Below are 16,912 nucleotides of genomic sequence, written 5' to 3'. Positions count from 1 at the left end.
CAGTGGACCTTCGGCTGTCTGGCCTGCAAAATGTATTTATGATGTTATTACTTTTCTGTATTTTTTAAAGAGGAAATCAAGAACAAGCTTAAATTAAAACGTGAGATAATACATTGAATCAATGTACACTAAAGTGTAAGTATTATCAGAGCCTTTTCTAGGGGCAATAAGAAGAAATAGATACAAGAAAATGGAAGGAAAAAGCAATGATTAAATATATAGAGGAACTATAAAGATGCTACTTCAAAATAAAGGCATATGTTGGAGAAGGGGTCAGATAACCTGATTTCTAAGTCTCTCTGTGGGTGAGTCTAAATATCACATCAATTTTTGTTCTACTGTTAAAAAATGTTATCGTTGTAGAATTATCTGGTTTGCAGATTACTATTGTGTCACATTCTCTCAACCTCATCCTTATGTTCAGTTGTGCTTCAGTTTATACTTATCTCTAAGCCGCTAAATCTGTCTTTCACTTTCTGTTCCAAAGCTTCTCCAATGCAGCGGGTATCTCTAAGAGTTAACTCTTTGAGCAGACATGCCTGCCTCGAAACATAGGGAAGCTGGTGGGTATCTCTAAGAGTTAACTCTTTGAGCAGACATGCCTGCCTCGAAACATAGGGAAGCTGGTGGCTGGAGGGACAACCCTGAACCGGACAGAAATGGGAACTGATTGACGAATACTGGTTTCCTGCTGATTCTCGATTTTCAAATGAATAGTATTTTAAGTGTTCTTGGTGAATGTCCTGAGTGTAACCGTGGCCCATTTTCCCTCAGAATTAATTTACTAATGCCCTCTTAACACTGAATTTTCATTCTTCCTTCATGCTCCCTGTTCCTTCCTTCCTGCATCTTGGAATTACTTTCAAAATACTTTATAGGTGTCTAAATTCATGTCTCAGGCTTTGCTTTGATGGCGGTGGTTGGTGAAGACCAGCTGAGACACACGTATTACAACAGACCTTTCTGTTAGCAGCTGAGCACTTAGCCACAGCACCACCAGGGTTCCATGTGAAATAAGACATACTATTTACTTCAAAAGACTTCTTAATTACAGTGTTTCCTCAAAGGATTTTGTAATATTCAGCATTCCTTTAAGATATTTGTGTTTCAAATTTTAACTGTAATTTGAAAATCTTCTAGATTGTTTTCATTTTTTATAAAGCAACATTTTGATTCCTAAATTTTAATTCCTTAATAACAACAGTGATGATAATGACAATAATAATAGCAGTTATTTTATCAAGATATATTCAGTTCTTAAAGCTAAACACTATTTTCAATAACAACAAAAATCATAGAATCATTATAAAGAATTAGTGTGATGCTTCATGGTGGAGAAACAAGACATATACAAACCCTTTTCAATGTTTAGCATTTCTTAACATCGGTTTAAGAAACATTAAATGTTATTAAGTGGGTGAGAAGGGGGAGAGGTTATTTGAGTAAACCACTTTCATCTAGTCGTATAAGATTAAAAAATATTTCGCTGCTTCATTGTACTTTTTCTAACTGATGCAAATCCTGATTTTAAACACAATAATGCAAACTCACTGCCATTGAGTCAATCCTGACTTGTAGCGTGACCCCATAGGGTTCCCAGGGCTGTACATTTTTATGAAAGCAGGCTGCCACGTCTTTCTCTCAGGGAGCTGCTAGTGGTTTCAAACTGTAGACCTTTGGTTTAGCAGTTGAGCACTTTAACCACTGTGCCACCAGGGCTCCTTAAAGCTAATAACAGCCATTACTTTTGGGGAAATTGGTGTATGTTGTATTAAAAAAAAACTCATTGCTGTCCAGTCAATTCCACCTCAGCGATCCTGTAGGACAGAGTAAAACTGCCCCATAGAGTTTCCAAGGTTGTATAGTCTTTACGGAAGCATCTGCCACATCTTTCATCCACAGAGTGACCGGTGGGTTCTAGCTCCTGACCTTTCAGTTAGCAGCAGAGTGTTTAACCACTGTGCCACCAGGGCTTCTGTATGCTATATAATTTATTTGTATTGTCTCCTCGAGAGTTATTTATTTGCTAACCAAAAAACCAAACCCGTTGCGTCAAGTTGATTCCGACTCATAGCAACCCTATAGGATAGAGTAGAACTACACTGTTGGATTTCCAAGGAGCACCAGGTGGATTCGAACTGCTAACCTTTTGGTTAGCAGCTATAGCACGTAACCACTACTCCACCAGATTTACTCATTACTCTATCTAAATAACCTCTCCAGTGACTCTCTATCCTGTTACCCTGAAAATTCTTGTCCATAGCACTTATCAATAGTTGATATGTTATACGTTTATGGGTTTATTTATTTTCTCTTACCCACACTGAAAAACATAAACATGGTAACAATGGGGTATTTGCGTGCCATATCCCCAATTAACAGAACAATGCATATAAAGTAGGAAATGACGAATCAATATTTATTTTTTAAGAGACCCAATTAATTTATGCAAAAACATTGTAAAGTATATTCATTCCCATTTTTTAATAAAGAAATTGAATCTTTCTCAAACTGCTCAAATTCACTTCACTCACAAATGTTAAGACACAATTTGATACCATATTTGTCTAATACTATTTTTTTATCTAATATCAAGGAAACTCTGGTGGCACTGTAATTAAGAGCTGCAGCTGCTAACCAAAAAGTTGACAATTTGAATTCACCAGGCAGTCCTTGGAAACCCTGTGGGGCAGTTCTACTCTGTTCTGTACGGTCACTATGAGTTGAAATCAACTTGACGGCAAGGGGGTTGGCTTTTTTTTTTTTTTCTTTTTGGTTTTGCCTGATAATAAATCTATGCTTTTTTACTATATTGTCCTGCCTCCAGGATATAATGATGCACCAAGAAGTGGTCTTATCCTATAGGGACTTTTAATGTGCTTGAATAAATACAGGGCACCTGAAGGTTATCACATTTTCTGTCCAAGTCCTTGGCTCACTTGGACCTATCTCATAATTCATTGGAGATACTTGAAGTACAAGAGAAACTTATAAAACTCAATATATTTTATGTTAAGGTTACCTACTGTGATCTTTTATAAAATGTGAAACTGAATGAATATTTCATTAGACATTTTATAAAGAAGCTCAGAGTAGCAGGGCTATGGCATATGCTATATCAAAGAAATAGTATAATATAGACGACATTGAGATGCTGACATTGTAAAATATTCATGACGATGTAAGTATCTATTAAGAATTTGGAATCATAAAAACTTCTTGCAGTGAAAACACGTCCTCTTTTCTAACTTAACAAGACTATACTGTGGGATGTCCACGGAATACTCATTCTCTTAAGCTCTGTAATCTTTTTGATGCTCTTTAAATCCAGAGGAAAAGAAGCCAGATATTTATAAATGTGTATTCCAAGGACCGGATTCTATCAAATTATCTTATCTTTAAGAAGATTTTTCTTAAGAAAACTTCTACTGAATGAAAACCTCTTTTTGGCAGCTTCTTAAATATTTGTGCTCACACACACACAGAGAACACACTGTGCCCTTTCACTGAATTACCGCAAAAGCTTAAAGTTGCATAATATTTCATTCCTTATAAAGCACTTTCTCATAATTGTGTCATCTGCGGCTCATCAAGCAACATCATGATGGGATATTTCTAGATTAGAAAAATGGAAGTTTTAAAAGGTTGGGTGTCTTATTGAAGATTTCATGTCCAGGAGGTGTCAGACACTGAACTGAAGGCAGCCTTTCACATTCTAATTTTAAATGTTTCCCCTCCTTCCTCTCACTCCTTCCTTTAATCTCTCTCTCTCTCTCTCACACACACACACACACTCATACACACACACATACACATACCCTCTCATATCAGAAAAATATAATAATAATTTATTTCCTCAGAAAACAGTTTTAATTTGGACATTTGCTTCCTTCTTTAAACTGAAAATAGGTACATATTTACCACGCTGGGTACTGAGCTTATAAAACTTTATTGCCAAGCATCCAATCATTAGTTTTAATTTTTGAATAACATATATTAATATCTAACATTTTAACACTTATTGTCGCACATTTTATTAATATTGGATATTTTATCTCATTAACTTGTTAAGTAGATAATATTATCATCTAACTTTACAAATGGAGAAACTGAGAATCAGAAAGCTTGCGATCTAAAAAAGATTATACAGTTCGAGTGATTTATTAGGATTTCTGTCCAGGTTTTCCACTCTCTTTTTCTCGAATTTGTGTTTGATTCTACATCTATTGCCTATTTAGGATTTCATTTCTTTCTCAGTGAATTGTTTCTAATTTTTATATATATTTTATTTTATTGTTGTCCATGGAAAGTATAGCCATTATTTTCAAAAGATTTTATTCAAAGCGCCTTTTGTTGGGGTTAAGTTAAAGATTTAATTGTCACACAAACACACGCACCAAGCGAGCATTTTGAAATGTGGTCAGTGCTGTGATATAGGAATCAGGGAAAATTGCGCTGCTACCGGTGGCATAGTGGTTAAGTGCTATGGCTGCTAACCAAAGGGTCGGCAGTTCAAATCCACCAGGTGCTCCTTGGAAGTTCTACTGGGCAGTTCTGCCCTGTCCTATAGGGTCGCTATGAGTCGGAATCAACTCGACGGCACTGGGTTTGGTTTTTGGTTTTGGATCTGGCCACCAGGAAGCAGGACTAACTGCTTGAGCAGTGGAAGTATGTCCCGAAGAAGCTGCATGAGCTCCACTCAGGTGTATTACACAGGACGAAAAAGGAGAAAGTATTTCTCCTCTGCCTTACATATTCCAATAGCAAATGTTTACCCTGCAGGGCAGTTAACTAGCCCTCACTTCTGGGTTTCTCATGTGTGGGCATGGGACCCAAGCAGCATTGTGCAAGAATCCCAGAGGCAAGGCACTGTAAGACTGCACCTGTATAGTTTAGTTAGAGGCAAAAACAGAGCTAAAAAAGAAAATAAGTGAGGGAAAGAGGATTTAAAGATGTGATAGGATTTCAAACTTACAGAAAAGTTGTGTGAATAGTACAAGGACCACCTGGCTATGTGCTTTTTACTTAGATTCAATAATTATACACATTTTCTCATATTACTCAAAAATTTTAGATAAGTTTGTACTGTTTTATAATCCCACAAGCACTGTGTGACAGTCACAATTATCCCACATTTTTACCAGGGTAGAAACCCTGGTTTAGAAACCCTGGTGGTGTAGTGGTTAAGAGCTATGACTGATAACCAAAAGGTTGGCAGTTCAAATCCACTGGGCGCTCCTTGGAAACTCTATGGGGCAGTTCTGCTCCGTCCTATAGGGTTGCTATGAGTAGAAATTGACACGACGGCAATGGGTTTGCCTTTTTTGGTTTATTTTTGGATACTTTAATATTAGCCGTTCTGGTGAGTATAGAATGGTAGCTTCAAAAGAGTTTTAATTTGAATTTCTCTGATGACTGGGGCAATAGAGTGTTTTCTCATGTATTGTTGGCTATTTCAGTATTTCTTTATATCAAGTGTCTGTTAAAATATTTTGCATATTTTTTGTTTGGGCTTTTTATCTGTGTATTATTGAATTTTAAGAGGTTTTTTTTTTTTATATAGTCTAGATATAAATCCTTTATCAGATATATGTTTACAAATATTTTCTCTCAGTCTGTAACTTGCTCATTAATTTTTTTAATGATGTATTTACATTAACAGGTATTTGAAATTTTGATGGAGTCAATTTATCAGTTTTTATAGCTATCGCTTCTGTAATCCGTCTGAGAAATATGTGACACCCTTTATGTCATGAAGACATTTAGGTTCTCTGTTCTAAGATGTTATGTAGTGATTCCTATATTTAATCTTACTGGATGCAATAGATCTGCTTGTAATAAAATATTAAATTATTACCTGAGTAGTCACAAAGAGAAATTTGGTTAATAATAATTTTTAAAGTTAACTTTAGAAACATTTGTTTGGCTACATAAACTTTTTTTTTTTTTGCCCTCTAGAAATAACAACTAAACAAACAAACAAAAAACACTAGGACATTGTCAGTTTTTTTCTGCATATGTGAAATATTTTCATTAGAGAATGCTTGCCATTCAATTATGATATGGGATTAACAATTTTCAGCATACTCTTTCCATGCTGAAAGGAACAGGCAAATGTCAACTACAGTTTTCCATTCCAAAATAAAGCTTTACTACTCAAAGTGAAAGGTGCCCCAGTGCTACACTGCTTAAAGAACTTGGCTGCTAACCAAAAGCTTAGAGGTTCCAATCCACCAGCTGCCCCGTGGGAGAGAGATGTGGCAGTTAGCTTCTGTAAAGATTTACGGCCTTGGAAATCCTACAGGGAAGCTCTGCTCTGACCTATAGGTTCACTATGAGCTGGAATTGACTGGACAGCAATGGATTTTTAATTAAAGTGATTTCTTTCAATAAAGAGATGGATACACAATAACTGAGTCACAGTCAGAGGGATCTGCTATGGAAAGTAAAGTGTGGTTTTCTGTTCTTTCTTTTCTATTTCTATGTAAACATAGTGAAAGAATGAGACAACTAATAAAAAAAACAACCAAACCCAGTGCCGTCGAGTCAATTCCGACTCAGCGACCCTATAGGACAGAGTAGAACTGCCACATAGAGTTTCCAAGGAGCGCCGGGAGGATTCGAACTGCCGACCCATACGGTTAACAGCCGTAGCACTTAACCACTACGCCACCAGGATTTCCAAGAAAACTAATAGGTTTGGGGATTTTAGTACTTAGAATAGTACTAAAATTCAATACTTTCAGAGATAGAAGCCATGATAAAATAAAAGTAATAGCACATATACCTACAAAAAAGATGCTTTGGTAAATGCTGTTATGCGTAATTTTGCAAAAACAACTACAATAACCAAAATGTATGTATGTGTGTGTGTACATGTATACATGTACATATATACATGCTTTCTTGTTGTTGTTACTGCTCTGGAGTCAGTTCTCACTCCTAGGGACCCTGCGTACAACACAGCGAAACACTGCTGGGTCTTGCACCATCCTCACAACCATTGCTATGCTGGAGCCCTTTTTTGCAGCCACTGTGTCAGTCCATCTCATTGAAGGTCTCCCTCTTTTTCCAGACCCTCTACTTCACCAAGTATGATGTCCTTCTCCAGGGACTGATCCCTCCTGATAACATTTCCAAAGTATGTGAGACAAAGTTTCTCTTTCCTTGCTTTTAAGGAGCATTCTGGCTGTACTTCTTCCAAAACAGATTCTTTCATTGCTTTGGCGGTCCATGGTATATTCAATACTCTTTGTCAACGCCATAATTCAAAGACGTTAATTCTTCTTCAGTCTTCCTTATTCATTGCCACGCTTTCACATTCATATGAGGCCATTGAAAACACCATAATTTGGGTCAGGATCCCCTTAATCTTCAAGGTGACTTCGAGGTGACTGTAGCCGCTTTTGAATGATCTTCAGCAAAATTTTACTTGGGTATAATATTGTTCCATAATTTCCACTTTCCATTGGATCATCTTTCTTTGGAATAGGCATAAATATGGATCACTTCCAGCTGATTGGCCAGGTAGCTTTTCAACATTTTAAAGAGGTCTTTTGCAGTAGATTTGCCTAATAAAATTCGTCTTTTGTTTTCTTGACTGCTGTTTTCATGGGGTGTTGATTGTGGATCCAAGTAAAATGAAATCCTTGACAACTTCAATCTTTTCTTTGTTTATCATGATGTTACTTATTGGTCCAGTTGTGAGAATTTTTTGTTTGCTCTCTGTTGAGGTATAATCCATACTGGAGGCTATGGTCTTGGATCTTCATTAGTAAGTGCTTCAAGTCTTCTTTACTTTCAACAAGCAAAGTTGTGTCATATGCATATTGAAGGTTGTTAATGAGTCTCTCCAATTCTGATGCCCTGTTCTACTTCATATAGTCCAGTTTCTCAGATTATTTACTCGGCATACAAATTGAATAAATATGGTGAAAGGATACAACTCTGATGCACACCTTTCTAGACTTTAAAGCACATAACATCCCCTCGTTGTATTCAAACAACTGCCTTTTAATCTATGTGCAGGTTCCTCATGAGCACAATTAAGTGTTCTGGGATTCCCATTCTTCTCCATGTTATCCATAATTTGTTATGATCCACGTAAGTGAATGCCTTTGCATAGTCAATAAAGCACAGGTAAACATCTTTCTGGTATTCTGTGCTTTCAGCCAGGATCCATCTGACATCAGCAATGATACCCCTGGTTCCACATCCTCTTCTGAATGCAGCTTGAATTTCTGGCAGTTCTCTGTTGTTGCAGTACTACAGCTGCTTTTGAATGATCTTCAACAAAATTTTACTTGGGTATGATATCGTTAGATAATTCCCACATTCCATTGGATTGTCTTTCTTTGGAATGGGCATAAACATGGATCACTTCCAACTGATTGGCCAGGTAGCTGTCTTCCAAATTTCTTGGCATAGGTGAGCAAGCACTTTCAGAGCTGCATTCATTTGTTGATACATCTCACTTGGTATTCTGTCAATTCCTAGAGCCTTGTTTTTGCCAATGCTGTCAGTGCAGTTCAGACCTCTTCCTTCAGTACCATTGGTTCCTGATCATATGTTACCTCCTGAAATGGTTGATCATTGGCCAATTCATTTTGGTATAGTGACTCTGTGTATTCCTTCCGTCTTCTTTTGATGCTTCCTGCATCATTTAATATTTTTCCCACAGAATCCTTCAATATTCCTACTCACGTCTTGAATTTGTTCTTCAGTTCTTTCAGTTTGAGAAGTGCCAAGTGTGTTCTTCCCTTTAGGTTTTCTATCATCTCCAGGTCTTTGCATATGTCATTATAGTACTTTACTTTGTCTTCTCGAGCTGCTCTTTGAAATCTTCTGTTCAGCTCTTTTACTTCATCATTTTTTCCTTTTGGTTTAGCTACTCTAAGTTCAAGAGCAACTTTCAGAGCCTCTTCTGACATCCATTTTGGCCTTTTCTTTCTTTCATTTCTTTCTAATGATCTCTTGCTTTCTTCTTGTATGATGTCCTTGGTGGGTTTCCACAACTCATCTGGTCTTTGGTAATTAGTATTCAACACGTTAAATCTATTCTTGAGATGGTTTCTAAATTTAGGTGGGATATCCTCACGGTAGTACTTTGGCTCTGGTGGACTTGTTCTAATTTTTTTTCAGCTTCAGCTTGCACTTGCATATGAGCAATTGATGGTCTGCTCCTCAGTTGGCCCCTGGCTTTGTTCTTAGTGATTATATTGCACTTTTCCATCATCTCTTTCCACAGATGTAATCGAATTGATTCCTGTGTATTCCATCTGGCAAGATCCACATGTATAGTCACCGTCTATGTTGTTGAAAAAGGTATTTGCAATGAAGAAGTCATTGGTATTACAAAATTATATCATGTGTTCTCCAGCATTGTTTCTGTCACTAAGGCCATATTTTCCAACTACCAGTCCTTCTTCTGTGTTTCGAACTTCACATTCCAATGACCAGTAATTGTCAATTCATCCTGACTGCATGTTTGATCTATTTCAGACTGCAGAAGTTTGTAAAAATATTCAATTTCTTCATCTTTGGCCTTAGTGGTTGATGTGTAAATCTGAATAATAGTCTTATTAATTGGACTTTCTTGTAGGCATATGGACATCTTATCAATGACATTGTTAAACTTCAGGAAAGATCTTGAAATATTCTTTTTGAAGATGAATGCCAAGTCATTTCTCTTTAAGTTGTCATTGTAGGCAAAGTAGACCATACCATTGTCCAGTTAATAATAGCCAATACTAGTTCTTTGCAGCTCACTAGTGACTAGGAAATCAAAGTTTTGGGTTCCATTTTATTTTTGATGCTTTCTAATTTCCCTAGATTCGTACTTCTTACATTCCAGGTTCTGATTATTAATGAATGTTTGCAGCTGTTTCTTCTCACTTTGTAACGTGTCCCATCAGCAAATGAAGGTCCCCAAAACTTGACTCCATCCATGAAATTAAGGTGGACTCTACTTTGAGGAGGCAGCTCTTCCCTAGTCCTATTTTGAGTGCCTTCAAACCTGAGTTGTTCATCTTCCAGAACTATATCAGACAATGTTCTGCTGCTATTCATAAGGTTTTCAATGTTTAATTTTTTCAGAAGTAGACCTTCAGGTCCTTCTTCCTAGTCTGTCTTAGCCTGGAAGCTCAGCTGAAACCTGTCCACCGTGAGTGACTCTGCTGGTATTTGAATACTGGTAGCATAACTTCCAGCATCACAGTGACACACATGCCCCCACGTATGAAAAATTGACAGACACATGGAGGATATATGCTTTACACATACATATGTACATATATATATATGTATTATATATATATATATATATATATATATATATATATATATATATATATATATATATATATATATATATATATATATATATATATATATATATATATATATATAAGAGCCGCAGAAACTGATACTTCTTAGACAAAACCAATCACCTTGTGGGATTAATTTCTTGGTTTGAAGACTTAGGTAGGGTCATAGTCTCATGGAACTACTCAATCAATTGGCGTAATGTAGTTCATAAAGCTTATGTTCTTCATCCTAGTTTGGAGTCACAAAAGTTTGTGACAGGTCATCTAAGATATAACTATTGGTCTATACTCCTCTGAAGAAAAAGAGAAAAGGAAACTCAAGAGTCAGAAAAGGAATCAGTCCACAGAACTAACTGCCTACATGAACCGTGACCTGCTCTACCCCAAAAACAGAGAACTAGATGGTGCTTGGCTACGAATACTATATGTTCTGATTAGGACCAGAGAAGATGAATCTTGATAAAAATGTGGAACAGAACTTCAAATTTTGAAAAAAATCAAGACTAGGTTAGTAGGAATGAAACAACTAGAAATAATGAGAATGTTGACACAATGTGAATATAACAGAATTTCTGTACAGTATGTGCAGAAATTGTTGAATGAGAACTTGTTTTGCTGTGTACACTTCCACTGAAAATACAATATTATTTTAAAAGAGTAAATACTAACTACAGAATTCCAGCACAATGTGAAAATCTAGTTACATGATTTGAGTAATCTCATACCTACAGTTTTTCTTACAATTCAAATGAAACTATATACCAGACACATTTCAAAAAATTGAAAATCTAATAAAACAAGTATTTTTGTATAACTGAAATAAAAATTGATACATGTTTTTATTGATGATAAATAGCTTTCTATTAAAATGTCAAAGGAATATAAACACCTCACATACATTAATCTGACAAGGTAAAGGTTAAAAACACAAAATCATCTTATTACCAAGTACTAAAATAATATGTATGATGTACTAATCCATAATATCATAAAAGTAGAATATCAAGGTAAACAATAACTGTACCTTTGAAGAGAAAATATGTAACTAACCTAAGATTATACAATTCACTAAGATTTTTGACTGCAACAAAAATTTACATGTAGGATAATATATAATTAGCTCTCAGAAATAAATACTCTGAATTAAAAAAAAAAGTAATTTTACAAGTTAACTCCCTAAACAAAGGGTTGAAAGGAACCTTTAGCTCAAGTAAAGTGAGAAAAATGATAGGAGAGGGATAGTATACAAATGTATTTATATGAATTCTGTGTGTTATATGCACATGCATATATATACACAAGAATATGAGAAATAAACTATATCTAGGTCTACATTTACTGCCCTAAAAACTAGAGACTTAGACATCTAGATTTGGAAAGAAAATTTGAGAACGTTTACAATGATCAATGCTCATGTGTTTTAGAGGTTAATGTTTCCTCTAGGGAACATTAGTCAAAACTATAACCTTCTATATTGCTTTGCTTTACCAACTCAGATGCAAGTCTCTAAACAATATGATGTGAGTATGATAAATTAAGTCTAAGGAGAGAAAACAGAAAGAGGATTTAAAGAATAATAAAAGGAGAGTGACAGTGGCATTATGAAGTAATAGTAGTTGCTGTGGAGTAGATTCTGTCTCATGGTGACCCCATGTGTTGCAGAGCAAAACTGCACTCCACAGGGCTTTTAAGGCTGTGATGCTTTGGAAGCAGATTGCCAGGTCTTTTTTTTTTTTTTTTTGAGGTATCTCTGTGTGAATTTGAACTGCCAAGTTCAAGTAGGTTTGAACTACCAAGTTAGTAGTGGAGCATTTAACCATTTTTGTTACCTAGGGACTCCTTAGGGTCCCTGGTGGTGCCGGGGTTAAGCACTCAGATGTTAACTATAAGGTCAATGGTTTGAACCCAGCAGTCACTTCAAGGGAGAAGTGGAAGTCGGTTTCTGTAAAGATTACAGTCTTGGAAACTGTTGGGCAGTTCTACTACATACTATTGCATCACTATAAGTCACAATCCATTCCATGGCAACAGGTTTTTTAGAGCCTACTTCGAAAATAATGTTGTCAGATGTCTTCAAGTCAGTTCCCACTCATAGCAACCCTATATACATCAGCAGAAAACACTGCCCGGTCCTGTGGCATCCTCACAAGCATTCCTATGTTTAAGCCTATTGTTGCAGTCACTGTGTCAATCCATCTCGATGAGTTTCTTCCTCTTTTGTCACTGACCCTGTACTTTATCAAGGTACGAGAGACTGGTCCCTCTTGATAACAGGTTCAAAGTACATAAGATGAACTCTCACCATCCTGCCTTCTAAGGAACATTATGGCTTACTTCTTCTAAGACAAACTTGTTCATTCTTCTGATAGTCCATGGTGTATTCAATATTCCTTGCCAACACCATAATTCAAAGCATCAATTCTTAGGTTTTCCCAATTCATTGTCCAGCTTTCTCAAGCATATGAACCTGTGGGATTTTGACTCATAGTGACCATATAGGACAGAGTAGAACTGCCCTATATGGTTTCCAAGGAGTGCCTTGTGGATTTGAACTGCTGACCTTTTGGCTAGCAGCCAAACTCTTAACCACTATGCCACCAGGGTTTCCTCATGCGCATATGAGGTGACTGGAAATATCATGGCTTGGGTAAGGCACACCTTAATCCTCAAAGTGACATCTTTACTTTTCAACACTTTAAATAGGTCTTTTGTAGCCAATGGGTGCAGTGCAATGCACTCTTTGATTTCTGACCCTGTTTCCATGGGGATTGATTATAGATCCAAGTAAATTGAAATTCTTGACAGCTTCAACCTTTCTCTGTTTATCATGACCTTGCTTATTGGTCCAATTGTGAGGATTTTTGTTTTCTTTATGTTGAAATGTAATCCATACTTTGGTCTTTATCAGTAAGTGCTTCCAGTTCTCTTCATTTTCAGCAAGCAATGTTAAGTCATCTGCATATTGCAGGTTGTTAATGAGTCTTCCTCCAATCCTGATGCTGTGCAAATCCAGTTTCTCAGATTATTTGCTCAGCATATAGATTGTATAAGCATGGTGAAAGAATACAACCCTAATACACACCTTTCCTGATTTTAAACGACGCAGTATCCCGTTTTTCTTTTCAAACAACTGCCTCTCCATCTATGTATAGGTTCCTCAAGAGCACGATTAAGTGTTTTGGAATTGGCTTTCTTTGCAATGTTATGCATAATTTGTTCTGATCACACAGTCAAATGCTTTTGCACAGTCAATAAAACACAGGTAAACATCTTTCTGGTATTCTCTGCTTTCAGCCAAGATCCATCTGACATCAACGATCTTATCCCTCATTGCATGTCCTTTTCTCAGTCCAGCTTGAAATTTTGGCTGTTCCCTGTGGATGTACTGCAGCAACCATTTTTGAATTATCATCAGCAAAATTTTACTTGAGTGTGATATTAGTGATATAGTTTGATAATTTCCTCATTGCATCAGATCACTTTTCTTTGAAATGGATATATTGATCTCTTCCAGACAGTTAGCCAGGTAGCTGTACTCCAAATTTCTTGGCATAGATGAACCAGCACTTCCAGCATTGCATCCATATCCTGAAACATCTAAGTTGATATTCCATCAATTACTGGAGCCTTGTTTTTCTCCAGTGCCTTCAGTGAATCTTGGATTTCCTTCTTCAGTACCACTGGTTCTTGATCATGTGCTACCTCCTGAAATGGTTGAACATCAACCAATTCTTTTTTGGTATAATAACTGTGTATTCCTTCCATTTCCTTTTAATGCTTCCTGCATCTTTCAATTTTTGCCCATAGAATTCTTCAGTGTTGCAACTCTAAGCTTGACTTTTTTCTTCTGTTCTTTCAGCACTTTCTTCACTTTTGATTTTTTAACACCAGGTTTTTGCACATGTCATTATAATACTTCACTTTATCTTCTTGAGCTGCCCTTTGAAATCTTCTGTTCAACTCTTTTACTTCATCATTTCTTCCATTCACTTTAGCTACTCCATGTTCAAGAGCAAGTTTCAGAGTCTCTACTGACAACCATTTTGGTCTTTTTCTTTCTTTCCTGTCTTTTTAATGACTTTTTCTTTCTTCACGTATGATTTCCTTGATATAATTGCATAACTTCTCTGATCTTTAGTCTTTAGTGTTCATGCCTCAAATCTATTCTTGAAATGATCTCTAAATTCAGGCAGGATATACTCAAGGTTGTACCTTGGCTCTCTTGTACTTGTTCTAATTTTCTATAGATTCAACTTGAATTTGCGTATGAGCAATTGATGACCTGGTCCACAGTCAGTCCCGGGCCTTCTTTTGACTGCTGATATTGAGCTTTTCTGTCATTTATTTCCACAGATGTAAACAATTTGATTCCTGTGTATTCCACTTGGTAAGGTCCACATGTATAGTAGCCACTTATGTTCCAAAATTTTATCATGCAATCTCAGCATAGTTTCTATCACAAAGGCCGTATTTTCCAACCACTGATCCATCTTTGTTTCCAACTTTCACACTCCAATCAGTATTAATTATCAACGCACCTTGATTGCTTATTTGATCAATTTCAGACTGCAGAAGTTGATAAAGATGTTCAATTTCTTCATCTTTGTCTTTAGTGGTTGGTGTGTAAATTTGGATAATAGTCTTATTAACTGGACTTCCTTATAGGCATATGGATATTATCCTATCACTGACAGCTTTGTACTTCAGGATAGATCTTGGAATGTTCTTTTGCACAATGAATGATGCTGTTCGTCTTCAAGTTGTCATTCCTGGCATAGTAGACCATATGATTGATTAGAAATGGCCAATACCTGTCCATTTCAGCTCATTAGTGCGTAAGATATCAATCTTCAAGCATTCCATTTCATTTTTGATAACTTCCAATTTTCCGTGATTCATACTTCATACATTCCATGTTATGATTACAAATGGATATTTGCAACTGTTTCTTCTCATTTTGAGCCGTGCCACTTCAGCAACTGAAGTAACCAAAAGCTTTACTCCTTCCAGGTCCCTAGGGTTGACTCTCCTTTAAGGAGACAGCTCTTCTCCAGTCATATTTTGAGTGCCTTCCAGGCTGAGGGGCTTTACTTCCAGCAATATATCAGACAATGCAGACAATGTTCCACTGCTATTCATAAGGTTTTCACTAGGCTAAATTTTCTTCTTTTTTTGGTGGGGGAGTGGAAGAAGTAGATCATCAGAGTACTTCTTCCTACTCTGTCTTAGTCTGGGAGTTTTGCTGCAACCTGTTTACCACAGGTGGCTCTGCTAGTATTTGAAATTCTAATGACATAGCTTCCAGCATCACAGCAGTACACAAGCCACTACAGTAAGATAAGCTGACTGACAAGTGGTAGAAAATGTATATATATACAGGCAAAAACAGAAAGGGAGGGAAGGTTGAAGAAAGGGAGAGAGGGAGGGACTGAGAGAGAGAGAAAGAGGAAGACAATTCTTTCTCCAACCAAAAGAAAGTAATACATTGCTTTGATTAGTTGATACACACAGACACTCACACACACACACATATATATACACTTCTATCTTTCCCTTCCAGTATGGGCTCTACAAGTCAGTTGTAGATTTCAGAGAATCTAACAAGCTCAATTTAGCTTTTCCCAACTTACAGACAATTGCCAAGTCTTTAAATTTTACTCATACATTGTCTTCTGAGTCTATCCACTCTTTTGTTTTTTCTTTATCAAGTTCGTGTAATCACTAGACTGTATTATTTTTTGATGATTTAGCACAAGAAAAAGAATATAAAATAACTCATTAATAATTTTTAAATGGATTAAATATTGAAATCATATTATTTTGGATACAGGAGCTAAAGAAAACATATTACTAAAATTAAGTTCACTTTTTTCTTTCACTTTTTTACCTGTTTATTAGAAAATTTGAAGCTATATATGTGGCTTGCATTATATTTCTGATGGACAGTGAGGCTCTAGACATTTAGTTCTACAAATAGGTTCTGTTATTTTATATGTATATATATTTACATAAATTGTCCTCACTTCTAACAATGCTTTTACTCCTATATCAATCTGAAACTCAAACATCTATTCTGGAATGAAGCTTTTCATGATCAGACTTGATTATTTCAACCCCATCAGTATTTATTACCATCTGTGCTATTTTCTGCTTCTAATGCCCACTGTCATCTCCTATCTTCTTTTCTGATATTCATATCTGACTTCTGACTTGTTCATTATCCTATTCTAGACCCCAAATTAAGTCATTCTTAGGAAAAAGTTTAGTTATTTCTGAAGAGAACAAATGTCAAAAGATGATAAATGGGTCAGTGTAATAGATCAACAACTTAAAAATAAAATATCAAATAACACAATACCCTGCAGAGTGTTTGTGTGTGTGTGTTTGAACTTTGGTGTGGTTAAAAGTGTTTATGTTTTCACATACTGGCATGCCATAGTTTTACAGGAGTAAGAGTAATGGATGGAAAAAATCAGCAGGTTCATGAGAATTTTCACAGAGGCTAGGATAAAATTATTTGGATATAATCGTACAGGAAATTAGTCCTCTTATAAGTACACACAATTTAGAAAAGAAATCACTGAACA

Source organism: Elephas maximus, chromosome 1 (assembly GCF_024166365.1).
Source record: "Elephas maximus indicus isolate mEleMax1 chromosome 1, mEleMax1 primary haplotype, whole genome shotgun sequence".
Classification (NCBI taxonomy): domain Eukaryota; kingdom Metazoa; phylum Chordata; class Mammalia; order Proboscidea; family Elephantidae; genus Elephas; species Elephas maximus.
Note: the sequence above shows the minus strand (reverse complement) of the source record.